General features: G+C 36.7%; 1 long non-coding RNA gene across 1 annotated transcript in view; it reads right to left on the reverse strand.

Moving 5' to 3' along the window:
• The window catches only part of LOC136843241 (uncharacterized), a 5,728-nt gene extending 1,262 nt beyond the window's left edge, over positions 1–4,466 (reverse strand). Inside the window, exons 1-3 of the long non-coding RNA XR_010854495.1 lie at positions 4,196–4,466; positions 1,459–1,798; positions 1–801 (exon numbers count right to left, since the gene is read on the reverse strand). The exon at positions 1–801 is cut by the window's left edge and continues 660 nt beyond it. This is a non-coding gene — a long non-coding RNA (uncharacterized lncRNA). The remainder of the gene's footprint in view (positions 802–1,458; positions 1,799–4,195) is intronic.
• Between the last annotated feature and the right edge of the window lie 8,034 nt (positions 4,467–12,500).

The raw sequence follows: 12,500 nt of genomic DNA on the forward strand, positions 1-12,500 counted from the left end.
AAGTAAGTTATTCGTCTCAACTAGTCAGCTAGCGTCCCTGAATGAGTTGTGCTTTTGCACTGCAGCTAGCTAAAAGGACCTACCTAACTGCTAGGAGGGGATACTAGTTTTCCTAACTTACTTACTACAGCAGAGCCTAACGCCTAAGCAAAGGTATCTGCAGACTTCTACTGGCTGTCTCTGACGACAGGGGAAGTCTACTCCTAGGCAACGGGTACATGGTAAATGTGTCTTATTGATGTGGTCTACTATCCTATGGCCCTGGTACTAAATTAAATGACACTGACCTAACCAAATGCAATTAATTATGGGTTACGCAATAATTAACCTGAAGGGTTAATAATGGTAAGCGGTCAGGGGTGTACCAGCTTGAGAATCGGATCATTTTATCGTAAGGTTATTAATAAGGTTAGTACTACAAGATGACAAGGGTGTTAGATGTTAGTCTACTTGGGCAGGGATCACGCAGGCTACCTCCTCTGGGTAGGTGCCAGGATCACTCTGAGGTGGAAACGACACTGTGCCAATGGAGCACGAGTGCCAAGGAGAGCTTGTGGCTCTTATTGGTTAACTGGATCTCTTCTGCCCCTTCTTCTTCTTCTTCTTCTTCAGGTTCCTCCAAGGTCTGGCTACGCCATTCCTATGAGGTGATGAGGGCACCGACTCTGGGGAAAGGCCAGAAGTGCTGTCAGGAGCAGGATCAGAGGCAGCCCTAGGAGCTACGGAAAGGCTCCCTACTTCGACTGCTGTGACAGCCGTTGTAAGGGTAGACCCAGTGTCTGCATCCCGGCTGGACAGTTCCTGGTTGGCCAGAGAAGGTGTAGCGTTAAGGTCTGCCAGAGGTTCACCCTTGGCAGATGAAGGTGATTGAGAGGAAGAGCTGAAGGATAAGTATCAGTTAGTAAAGGTGAAAGGTGACAAAATGCCAGGTCAAGTTGTTTTGACGATTACCTGAAGAAGTTCTTTTGAATCAAATTGAATTATAATCTTCGTTTTTTCTTAGATGGTTACTTCATGTTTCCCTACTACATTTTTTTTTTTTTTGCTGCAAAGAATTTAATTTTATATGTCAAGGTTTTCTTAGCTTTAACATGGAAAACTTAATCTAGCTTTCTATGCTAGGTTGTAAAAGTTTCTGAAAATGAAATTGCGGTTGAAAAAAGACATACAAAAGGTGAGGAAAATGAACAAATAAAAATGGATTAAATCTTGTTTTTGCAAACCTGTGATTTTATTTACGCTCACAACCACAGTCACATATATATATATATATATATATATATATATATATATATATATATATATATATATATATATATATATATATATATGTATATATTCTTACATTCTGGGGTCTGTTGGAGGAATGTGCAGGTATTTTTTATCATGAACTGCCTTAACGGGCCAACAGATAGCATCCAGAATGTAATAAACGGATGGGAAAGAGGGATGACTTACCTTAATCATCATTAATTAATCAGGGAGTGGAAGGTCACCATGGGAAATGTTATCCGGTTACGTTAAACTGAATTTATTTACAGACGAAGCAATCAAGAAATTAATCTGGAAAGGCTGATGATACAGCAAGCGAGCACATATAATGTGAAATAAAATTAGGCCAGGCATAGCAAATTCCTAATTATACAAAGGGTGACTACGGCTGGAATGCTCAGGCTGTCTTGTGTGCAATGGGAACTGCGGTTCAGGCAATTCTTGCTTAACAGAAATGGCAGTACTTCTAAGTGGAATTGTTTCACAAGGCTGGGACCGACCGCTTTGGAGCAGAGTAGCAGGATTTCTGGAAGAGAATTCCAGGTTAGCATTCAAAACAAGGAGTTCCTCTCACACTAAATTAACTAAACACCATGGAGGAAATAATCAATTAAGTTTAATTAGCCCTTGGTAACGGTTTGCGGTCATTTCTTCGGAAACAGATCTTCGAAAACAGATCTTCGAAATCAAAAACTTCGAAGTGCAATAACTTCGAAGTACAATAACTTCGAATAGCATAATCTTCGTAGTAAACTACTTCGACATGCCACTTTCTTCAAATCACCAATTTCACGCTAATGTGCGAAAACAAAGTAACGTTTGCTTTCTCTTTAGTTCAATATATTTTTCGCAGTGGAAGCACCCTTTAAGGAGATGGCTGAATTTGTAAAAAGTTCAAAAGGAAAGCCAATGCTCCTGTTAAACGGATATTTGTTTGTTAAAGACAAAAGTGTAGAGAATAAAACGTACTGGAAGTGTAAGGATTTTGAAAACAAATGTAAGAGCCGTACGATAACGATTGAAAATGAAGTGAGAAAGGAACCCAAACAACATAATCATGCCGGTGATCCAGAAAGTGTTGAAGTTTTCAGATTTATGGAGGATGTAAAGGATAAAGCAAAAAAACAGTCGGGAAGCACCACACGTAATAATTTCGGATGTAGCGTCACAAGTTTCGCAAGCAGCAGCAGTTGCATTACCTACCACAAGTAGCATAAAAAGGACAGTGCGGCGTGTTAGGTAGAAAGAGGATATCGGATTAGTTATGCCTTTGCATAGGAGGGATTTGGTTTTTACGGATGACCAAACAAAAACCAATAATGGTGACCTATTCCTAATGTTTGATTCTGGTGCCTCAGACGACAGAATTCTAATTTTTTCAACTGCACACAGTTTGCAAGTTCTGTCTACCTGCCGCCATTTATATGCTGACGGGACATTTAAAACGGTGCCATCTATTTTCGAACAACTGTATACTGTTCATGGTGTCAAAAATAGACTTACAATTCCACTCATCTATGCATTGCTGCCGAATAAAAGAGAACAAACTTACATCGAAGTGTGGAAAGAAATTAAAGTACTTGCTCCTAACTTGGCCATCGATTCAATTTTGATTGATTTTGAACCTGGGATGATAAATGCGATCAACTCAGAATTTCCACAGATTGCTAACTATGGCTGTTTCTTTCATTTTTGTCAATGTATATATAGGAAACTTTGTGCGTGTGGACTAAAATCGCTTTATGACACTGATGCCGAATTTGCTTTAAATATACGTATGCTCTCAGCGCTTGCCTTTTTGCCACCAAACAGAGTTGTTGAAGGTTTCAATTTGCTTATCGATGAAAATATCATTCCTGGCGAGGCAGATAGTGTTCTCGATTACTTCGAAGACAATTGGATTGGGCGTCCTGACAGAAGGGGAAGACGTCGAGCTCCCAAATATAATGTTGATATGTGGTCATGCTTCGAGAGAGTGGAAAAAGATTTACCCAAAACGCATAATTTAGTCGAGGGCTGGCATAGAGGATTCTTACAGCAAGTTTCTTCTTATCATCCAACTATATGGAAATTCTTAAGTGCACTTAAAAGGGAACAATCTTTAAATGAAGTAAACCTAGAACGCATAAATAGCGGTTTTGAGTTCCAGAAGATTTCGAAGAAATACAAAGCCAGTACGGACCGTCTCAAGAACCTCGTCTCCTCTTTTGACGATTCAACTGACATAATAGACTATCTACGTGGAATTTCCCACAACCTCAAGTTCTAAACAATGATTTATGTTTGTATAACTTCTGATAGAAATTGTCCTGACAATTGTTTTTTAATTATTTTGTTTTAATAAAAATTTTAATGCAAGTGTTTTTGATTATCCTTCAAAAAAAAAAAAAAAAAAAAAAAAAAAAAAAAAAACATTACGTTATTTGTTTCCTATTTTTTGGGATACCTGGACCCTGTGTCGCTAAGCAAACCTACTTGGGTAGTTGAGGGTAGGTGAGGGTTTTCCTCTTTATTCTGCCTTCCACTCCTTTTAAATGGGATTGAGAGAGAGAGAAGTGACAAATTGGTGATTTGAAGAAAGTGGCATGTCGAAGTAGTTTACTACGAAGATTATGCTATTCGAAGTTATTGTACTTCGAAGTTTTTGATTTCGAAGATTTGTTTTCGAAGACCTGTTTTCGAAGATCTGTTTTCGAAGAAATGACCGGATACCCTTGGTAACACTATGGAGGGAGTAATCTAATTCTGATCAGAGTTAATTTGATTGGAGCTTAGGGGTGAATCATGTGCTGCTTTGTTGGTAGGTTTGCTTTAACAAAGGGGGCTTTGTTTAGGAGAGTGGAAATTTGGAAATAATGAAAATATGGAGAGAAGTTCACGAGAAGGGATAGTAACTGGCAAGGGATTGCATTCCCAGACGTACCTTAACCTGTTCTTTGCAGAGCTCTTGTCAGATCTGGTGGATACTCAGGCGATTGCAGTCGTGCCAGTGTGCAGAGAGAAGGATGAGGTGCTCTTAGTGTTCTCTCTCGGGTGGGAGAGAAGCGTCTGGTGGCGTTTGGCTTGCCCGGAACTGCTTGGCATCTTGGGGTATTTTTGAGGTGAACACAAAGGCATAGGTCGAATCTGAAAGCAATTCCCAAAGCCAGTAGTAGGTCCATACAGTAAGAAGCCTTATAGCTAAGTCCCTAAGGTTCAAAATAGTAGCCCCTTTATCCCGCATTCGCCCTTGTTAAATTAACGATTCCCTAACGGCTACCTGACACCCCCACAAATCGTACGATTATGGGGGCTAAGGTGGGGTACTGGTTCCCCCAAATCAGGCGATCTGGGGTGTGTAGGCCTACCTCTGTTCAGATCTTCCATGGCGTCTTTTTCCCACTGCTAATTTCCTACTCAAAGCTATATATATATATATATATATATATATATATATATATATATATATATATATATATATATATATATATATATATATATATATATATATATATATATATATATATATATATATATATATATATATATATATATATATATATATATATATATACATCCTTCAAATCTTTAGTCTCAAAATTGGAGGTAGTAGTTGAGATACCAGAAGCGATGCCAGTAATTTATAGTACCACGCAGGTATTAGCAATTGAAGAGAATGAAGGAAAGATTGCCATAGAAAGCGCCCACGCGCACACTAATATATCTGCATGTATACATATATATATACATATATATACATATGTATTTATTTGTATATATATATTATATACATACATACATATACATATACAGTATATCAGTGTGAACATGCGCGCTTTCTATGGCAGTCTTTCCTTCATTCTCTTCAGTTGCTAATACCTGTGTGGTATCTATAAATTACTGGCATCCCTTCTGATATCTCAACTACTACCTCCAATTTTTGAGGCTAAAATCTTTTAGGGATAAACAAAAAATGCCACCACTACTACTATATATTTATTCATTCCCAAGCCGACAGCTGTTTCAGACATTAACCCTTGGCCTTCTCTAGTGCCACACCAGACCCACTATGGAACTACACCCCAACATTAGAAAAGCACAGCCGAAAGTTGATCGAAATCTTCACATACCTCGAATGGTGTTAATCACTTCTTTCAGATCTTTCTTTATAATGCAGGATCCAATAATGTTTCTTTTTACGCTATTGTTACAGTATAGTACATAATTTTGTAGACATCTTTCCAAATGTTGGTGCGATTACACTCATTTGTATGTTGAAACAGGCTGCTGGCTAAAAGTAACTTATTTTTTAAATAGCTTAACTTTAGAAAAGAAAAATAGTTTTTATAACCCTTGTATTCATGTTTGCATGCAATGCTATTTTTATATGCTTGAGCAGCGGAGCTTTACAGAAATTTAAGAAATGTTTGCTATCAGCGAACAGTATTTAAAGATCGGTGAAAAACACCAGCCCGTTGGTTAGAAAACCATTTCTCTTTTATATGTCAAAGACTAATAAAAGAGATTAATATTTTTCGTTCCTCGTCTTTTCAAGTTTTCGTTGAATTTCCCGAGGCATCAACGGAAATTGAAATATTGTGAAAAGGAGAGACTAATGAAGAATAGTGCAACAAAAAGTGGATTTGAAACGGGTAATATTTCACAAGAGCATTACGTAGTTTCGTGATGAAGACTGAATTCGTACGACCGCAGCATTTCAAGGCCTCTCTCTCTCTCTCTCTCTCTCTCTCTCTCTCTCTCTCTCTCTCTCTCTCTCTCTCTCTCTCTCTCAAGAAGACGACAGTATGAAGAAGCTTCTTTCCAATTTTTGTATCGTGTATCGTTTTCTCCGAATCTCGAAATATATATAGATAATGAAAAGGGAAGATCAGAAAAAAAAGACATAAAAATATTCCTTGTATTTCATTTAGTGGAAGATAGAGAAAATTGGGTCTGACCTAAGGTGAATGTTTGCCGATAAGAGGAAAAGGATTACTCGGAATATTGTGTCTTAGACTACGTCAAGTTGATGAGGCCTCTTGTTGTTACAAAAGCATTAGAAGTTAAGTACCAGTATCAGACATTACATCTTAGCTCCCGTGTCCTGCAGTGAAGACGTCTTCATGGAGTAACGAGTTCTCTCTCTCTCTCTCTCTCTCTCTCTCTCTCTCTCTCTCTCTCTCTCTCTCTCTCAGTGTGGCTTTTGGAATTTCTCCAGACTGTTTTACATTAGAAAATTATTCTATCCAAAGTACCAAAATTGCTTTAAGTTTTCCGTACATATTCAAACGTTGCTACCTATTTACAGTGCAGATTTGATTGTTAATCATTATGGTTTTTGGCTAAAAAATAATTAAGTTCAGGTTTGAGTCAACAGTTTTGACTCAATCTGTGTATATGTGTGTATATGTGTCTGTCAGTAATACTAGTCTGTGTTTGTTTATACGTACACATATAGTTTGCCAGAGATACTGTTTGTTCTTGTACTAAATTAAATATGCAGCTGATTTTCGTACAACATTTATTATGGAAGATTTAAGTGATCGTAGTAAATACAACCATTTTGGTCACATTCTAGTTTAACAAGTATGCTACAAAAAAAAAAAAAAAAAAAGAAACTTGAATGTGAGAGGCATAAGCGCATTACAGACCAGCAAGTTATTCATCCCAGATGTTATTCCGTAGCAAAACTATATTTATATCGCTTGGCCTGATGTCGGCGCACCTGAATAAATAACGATTGTAAGGGTGACTCAGTGTTTGGGTACCTATTTGGCCTCAAGATACTTGTGTATGTTCATGGATATCTATATGGACGACGCATCTCCGGTGTCTCCTTATCTTAAACGGAATTTTGGTAGGAACCCTGAAGGTTTTTTGTCTGGAAGTGTATGCTAAGAGAAGTGTTTTTGCGTTGCTACGTTTTTAATCACTTTAATTTCCTCATTCTAGAATGCGCACGCCCGGTTTGACATTTGCACCTCTCTCCTCCCTTTTGTGGCTTTCTCATTTCCGTCGATGACCATAGCCGTTGCGACGCCAGTTTATAGAAATTATTCAGCTGCCCTCACCATACAAGGGTCTCAAATGACTGCTGAACCAAGGTTCTTAAGATTACCCGAAGTTTTTTCTTGTGACATTTCTAAGCCCCATTCCATCATATATATCCGTATTTTAGTCATTTCTTCTTGCATCGTCTAGACTATTTCTGAAATTATGTATTGTATACTACTGTTGCCTTGGTTTCTTATAGTACTTCTTTCAGCTCTTGTCCAGCTCATAACCCTGTCTCTGTCTCTGTCACCAACCTATGAATGCCTTATAAATATTTTTTCATCCTGCACTCACCTTAAGCTGCATTTCAGTTAGAGAACTTAGTAAATCACGTGTAGAGAATGTCAGGCATTAATTCGCTGTAAGATTTTACTGAACCAAAAGCTAAATGAGATTTCTCTTGGGAGAAGTATTGGCCCTCACACAAGGTTTTAATAATACCTATTACCGAGATTAAAAATGGAATCAGCATAATTCCTTTCTCCTTCGAGGCATACATTTTTCACTCTCTTCGTCCTTAATGACCATTGCTGGAACCATTTTTATGAAATAAAGTGTAATGTTTGATTTTACGAATGGAGAGGCACGATTCTGTGCGTGTGTGTGTGTGTGTGTAATGGAGAAATTAAGCTTTGCTTCGATAATCTTCGCACATTTATCAGGAGGTTACACAAGGATCCGAAGTATTTATGAGTATTCATTGTATTCAGTTATAAAGGAACAACATCTTCAATTACGGAGACATTCTCTCTCTCTCTCTCTCTCTCTCTCTCTCTCTCTCTCTCTCTCTCTCTCTCTCTCTGCACACACTGTAAACCAATATACTATATGTATATTGCACAACTTTCCCCCTACACAGTGGGATTATCTTCGTAGAGTTTATGATCGACAAACTGTAGGAGTTGAACTATATAGTTGGGGTCGCTTAACATCCGTGCATCATTGACATGAAATTTAAATGTCATATATATATATATATATATATATATATATATATATATATATATATATATATATATATATATATATATATATATATATATATATATATATATATATATATACACATATATGTATATATATATATATATATATATATATATATATATATATATATATATATATATTGTTATGTGTGGGCTTGGCTGATGAGTTTATTAATTAATTAACGTAATTTATGAGGCCCTGAGTTGCCAATGACACACATAACCTGTCCTTTAAGGCTAAAAGTTAACCTCAAAGACAGACAATTACTTAATTAAATAAGGTCACCAGTCACGGAAAAACAATACAGGGAATAAAGGGTTACTCTGCAACACATGGATTACAACAAACCCCCCCTTACTTCCCAATTGGTCCCGACAAAGAAAGAATGTGCGGTTAGCGAGGAAATTACATGAACTTTTACCACATTGGACACAGTCAAGTTTCCCCTTGCTTTAAGTAAAGTTATGATACAACGGATGTCTGTACTACTATATACTGAAAACAGTTTAGTACTGGTAAAGGCTGTTTCTCTTCCGAACAATGGGATCAAGACACGAGACTGCCTGAATGCTGAAAATTACTTACTTAACCTTCCCTAGTTCCTACTTACTGCACGGGAATAGTTGAGTGTCGCTAAGCAATGTTAATTATTCTTACACTAGACTTCATAAAAGTAAATGGGTTATACCATATTATCATAGATGGTGGCAAAGAGGAAATAATAGAAAGGTCGAAATATAGGGGAAGAAATATTAGCAAACAGCAGATACTCAGCAATTTCCGACTTGCCGTTACGTGGTTTGCTTGTGCACTGCAACTGGCGATATGGTTTCTGGAAAACACACGGTAATGTTGTTCACCAATGAAAAGACAAGGGGAGGGGGGGGGGAACAAAGGACCCAGTTTTGCCTAAGCACGACGTGTGTTCTCAGTCATGATGGTACTCTCTCTGACTTGGCTCAGGGCTCAGAGCAGGTCAGCTACTGTAGCGTTGGGCTGTGTTTACACCTTAGTCCCTCGCCCCAGGCAGTCTGAAAATTGACAGAGACATTGCTGAATGCATAGGACAAAGCAAAAGGAAGCTTAAGACCACCGTTATGGGAGGTTAGTGGGTGAAAACCTCTCTGTGGGTTAGGTCCCTATGCTAATCTATCTCTGCTAAAGACGTTATTTTTTGGAAATGCCCAGCCTCCCTTAGCATAGTCGAAGATGCCTTCTGGTCTTTGTTCGCATTATTTTTCTACAATAAAAATGCATAGAGGGCAAACAGCAGAATATATATATATATATATATATATATATATATATATATATATATATATATATATATATATATATGTGTGTGTGTGTGTGTGTGTGTGTGTGTGTGTGTGTAATATATCCAAACAGCAGTGGCCACAGCCAGATATACATCAATGAGGAGGCGGACATAAAGACTTGCTAAAAAGGGTCAATTTATTCCTGACATTTCGTAATGTCTTAATTACATTTTCGAGGGCTGTACAAAATAAATAACATGAATTACAAAAAGGCTGTAAGTTTAAATTTAAAAATTAGGGTTGCACAATGATTACAAATTAAAAAAAATTAGGTGGAACAATTGAAAAGGACAACTTAAAAAACAAGACAAAATCTCTATAAAAAAAAGGTACAATACAAAAAAGTAAGCAGTTCTGGACCAACCTATTCAGTGGCAATGTTACGGGTTTGTGTATAGCTATATGTGTCCTAAATGTAATTTAGGAACTTATGTTGGATCCACCAGGAGGCCTCTGAAGGTACGCATAGACTCTCATCGTGGAGCAAGCTATATGACAGGCAGTAAAATTACAAACCCAGAGTTTTCTAATATTAGAAATCATTCTAGAATGTGTAAAACTTCTATTGAAAATAAGGACTTTTCAGTTTTAGGGCGAGCTTCCAGCAGCCATGAATTGACCATTGTAGAATCATCAAGGATTTTAAACGACTCTTCTCCTTGTTAAACAGCCAAACCTTTGCCGACACACTGTACCTCCCTTAGTCTTTCGTTTTCTCTACAGTCGTAACATTGCCACTGAATAGGTTTTGTCCAGATCTGCTTACCTATTGTATTGTATTTTTTTTTTCTTTAGAGATTTTTTTTTGTTTTTAAGTTGTCTCTTTTAATTGTTCCACCTAATTTTTTAAAATTTGTAATTATTGTGTAACCTTAATTTTTAAATTTAAATTTATAGCCTTTTTGTAATTCATGTTATTCATTTTGTACAGCCTTCGAAAATGTAATGATGGCATTACGAAACTTCGGGAATAAATTGACCCTTTTTAGTAAGTCTTTATGTCCGCCTCCTCATTGATGTGTGTATATATATATATATATATATATATATATATATATATATATATATATATATATATATATATATATATATATATATATATATATATATAACCAAAAGGAACTTGAGGAAGACATCTCAGGCATTTGCATAGATTTATTGCTTACGTTTTAAGGCCTAGCCTCATTATCAAAGCTGTAAGAAAAGTATATATGTATATTAATACATCATACAAGACTCGGACTAAAATTGTATACTAAAAACAAATACAAAATATTCACTTTAAAATGGCCAATGAAACTGATGGGTGAACTAAAGTATCAAACAGTATTTATTAGTATTACTTCATTGGTATTGTAATGGTCTTTGTCTTAATTTTTAATTACCGTTAATAATGTCAGATAATTAATAATGTACTGTAGATAGTATATTTTGTATAAGAATTATGGGTTAAAAAGTTGTAAGATACAAGAGACCTTTCAAGCGTAGTTAGATCAATTTTATTATATTAATATTACGCTGTAGAATCTTTAGTTTTCAAGGGTCTTTGTCCCTTTCGTCAGAGGAAATATAAATGAAATTCTGTCTTCTCGTCATGCATTCGCTTTTTGTTTACATTCAAGTTAGTGCCATGAAGGTTTTCCCCCTATTTCAATTTTGAAGGAAAACTTACAAGCAAACATTCAGCGTTTCTATGGGCCCCTTCACCCGTGTCCTCGTGAGTCTGTATGTGGAACATTTGAAAATTTCTTTTATTTCCTCAGGTCCTTATCTCAGAGCTTTGTTTAATCATGGGGGAAAGATGTGTGGATGAAATTTGTGCATTGTTCGTTATAGATTCTGAGGAAAAACTAGAGACATATTTGGATGCACTTACTGTTCAGGTACTTTCCACAAAGTTTAGATTAGTAAAAGGCAGAGACTAACTCTCCCATTTCTGAATATTTAAACGAGAAAGGAACGCTTACAAATCATACAAATATTAATTTTCATGATAAGGTAGTGCAATTATGAAAGGAGAAATATTTGGTTTATCTCTGAAAGCTTTTCGTATACATGACCATAAAGGTTTGTAGTGTAGATCAGTTTAGGCGCAAGCCTTTCTTATGCCGGAGAACAGGAAGGAATTAGAATGGACGTGTTTATGAACAGAAAGGAGTTATAAAAACATATGATAGGAGTAAGCTAGGCAGTTCATTACCGGAATGAAAATGAGACTATACAAAAGCAAAAATATAAAAATGAAATGTAAATTTGTTAAAGGGTCTTTGATTGATTAGATGTCCAAGGGGGATGGCAACGATGCTTTTAGTAGCTTGGACGGGACCATTACGAATTGTGTAGTATTGGCAACAGGCCTTCGAGTGCGATTAGAGAAGCTAATATGGATACCGTTTCTGTTGTAGACTAGCGTCATTTACCCAGAATTCCAGTCCTGCTCCGTGGGGAAATTTTGTCATAGCACCTTGAATTTAAAAGGGAATGAACTCTTAACAAAGAGGTCGTCAAGGACAGCATAAATAAACAGTGTTTCGAGATTAAATTTTACTTGCATTTCTTCTGACGAACGGAGCAGAACCCTTCGGAAGCTGAGGAATCCTGCATTTTTATACTAAACGAAAGCAACACAGGGTCTTTTGGTGTTTTGCATTTTTATGGGATTATTGTTTGTATGCTATAGAAGCTTTTGTTGCTGTTTTTAATCAGCTGGTGGATGGTACAGTACATGCTGTCCCTCTTCCCTCAGCGTTCCGTCGTGTTGGTTTGCGTTCGTGAAAGTTGTAGTTTTCAATGATGAAAACTGTTAAATAATCTATGAAAAAAGGCTGAGACCAAAAAACGCAGGGCTTCCTAGTTTCTGAACGGCTAAGACAAAAGGAAAATAATCAT

Source organism: Macrobrachium rosenbergii, chromosome 11 (genome assembly GCF_040412425.1).
Source record: "Macrobrachium rosenbergii isolate ZJJX-2024 chromosome 11, ASM4041242v1, whole genome shotgun sequence".
Taxonomy (NCBI): Eukaryota; Metazoa; Arthropoda; class Malacostraca; order Decapoda; family Palaemonidae; genus Macrobrachium; species Macrobrachium rosenbergii.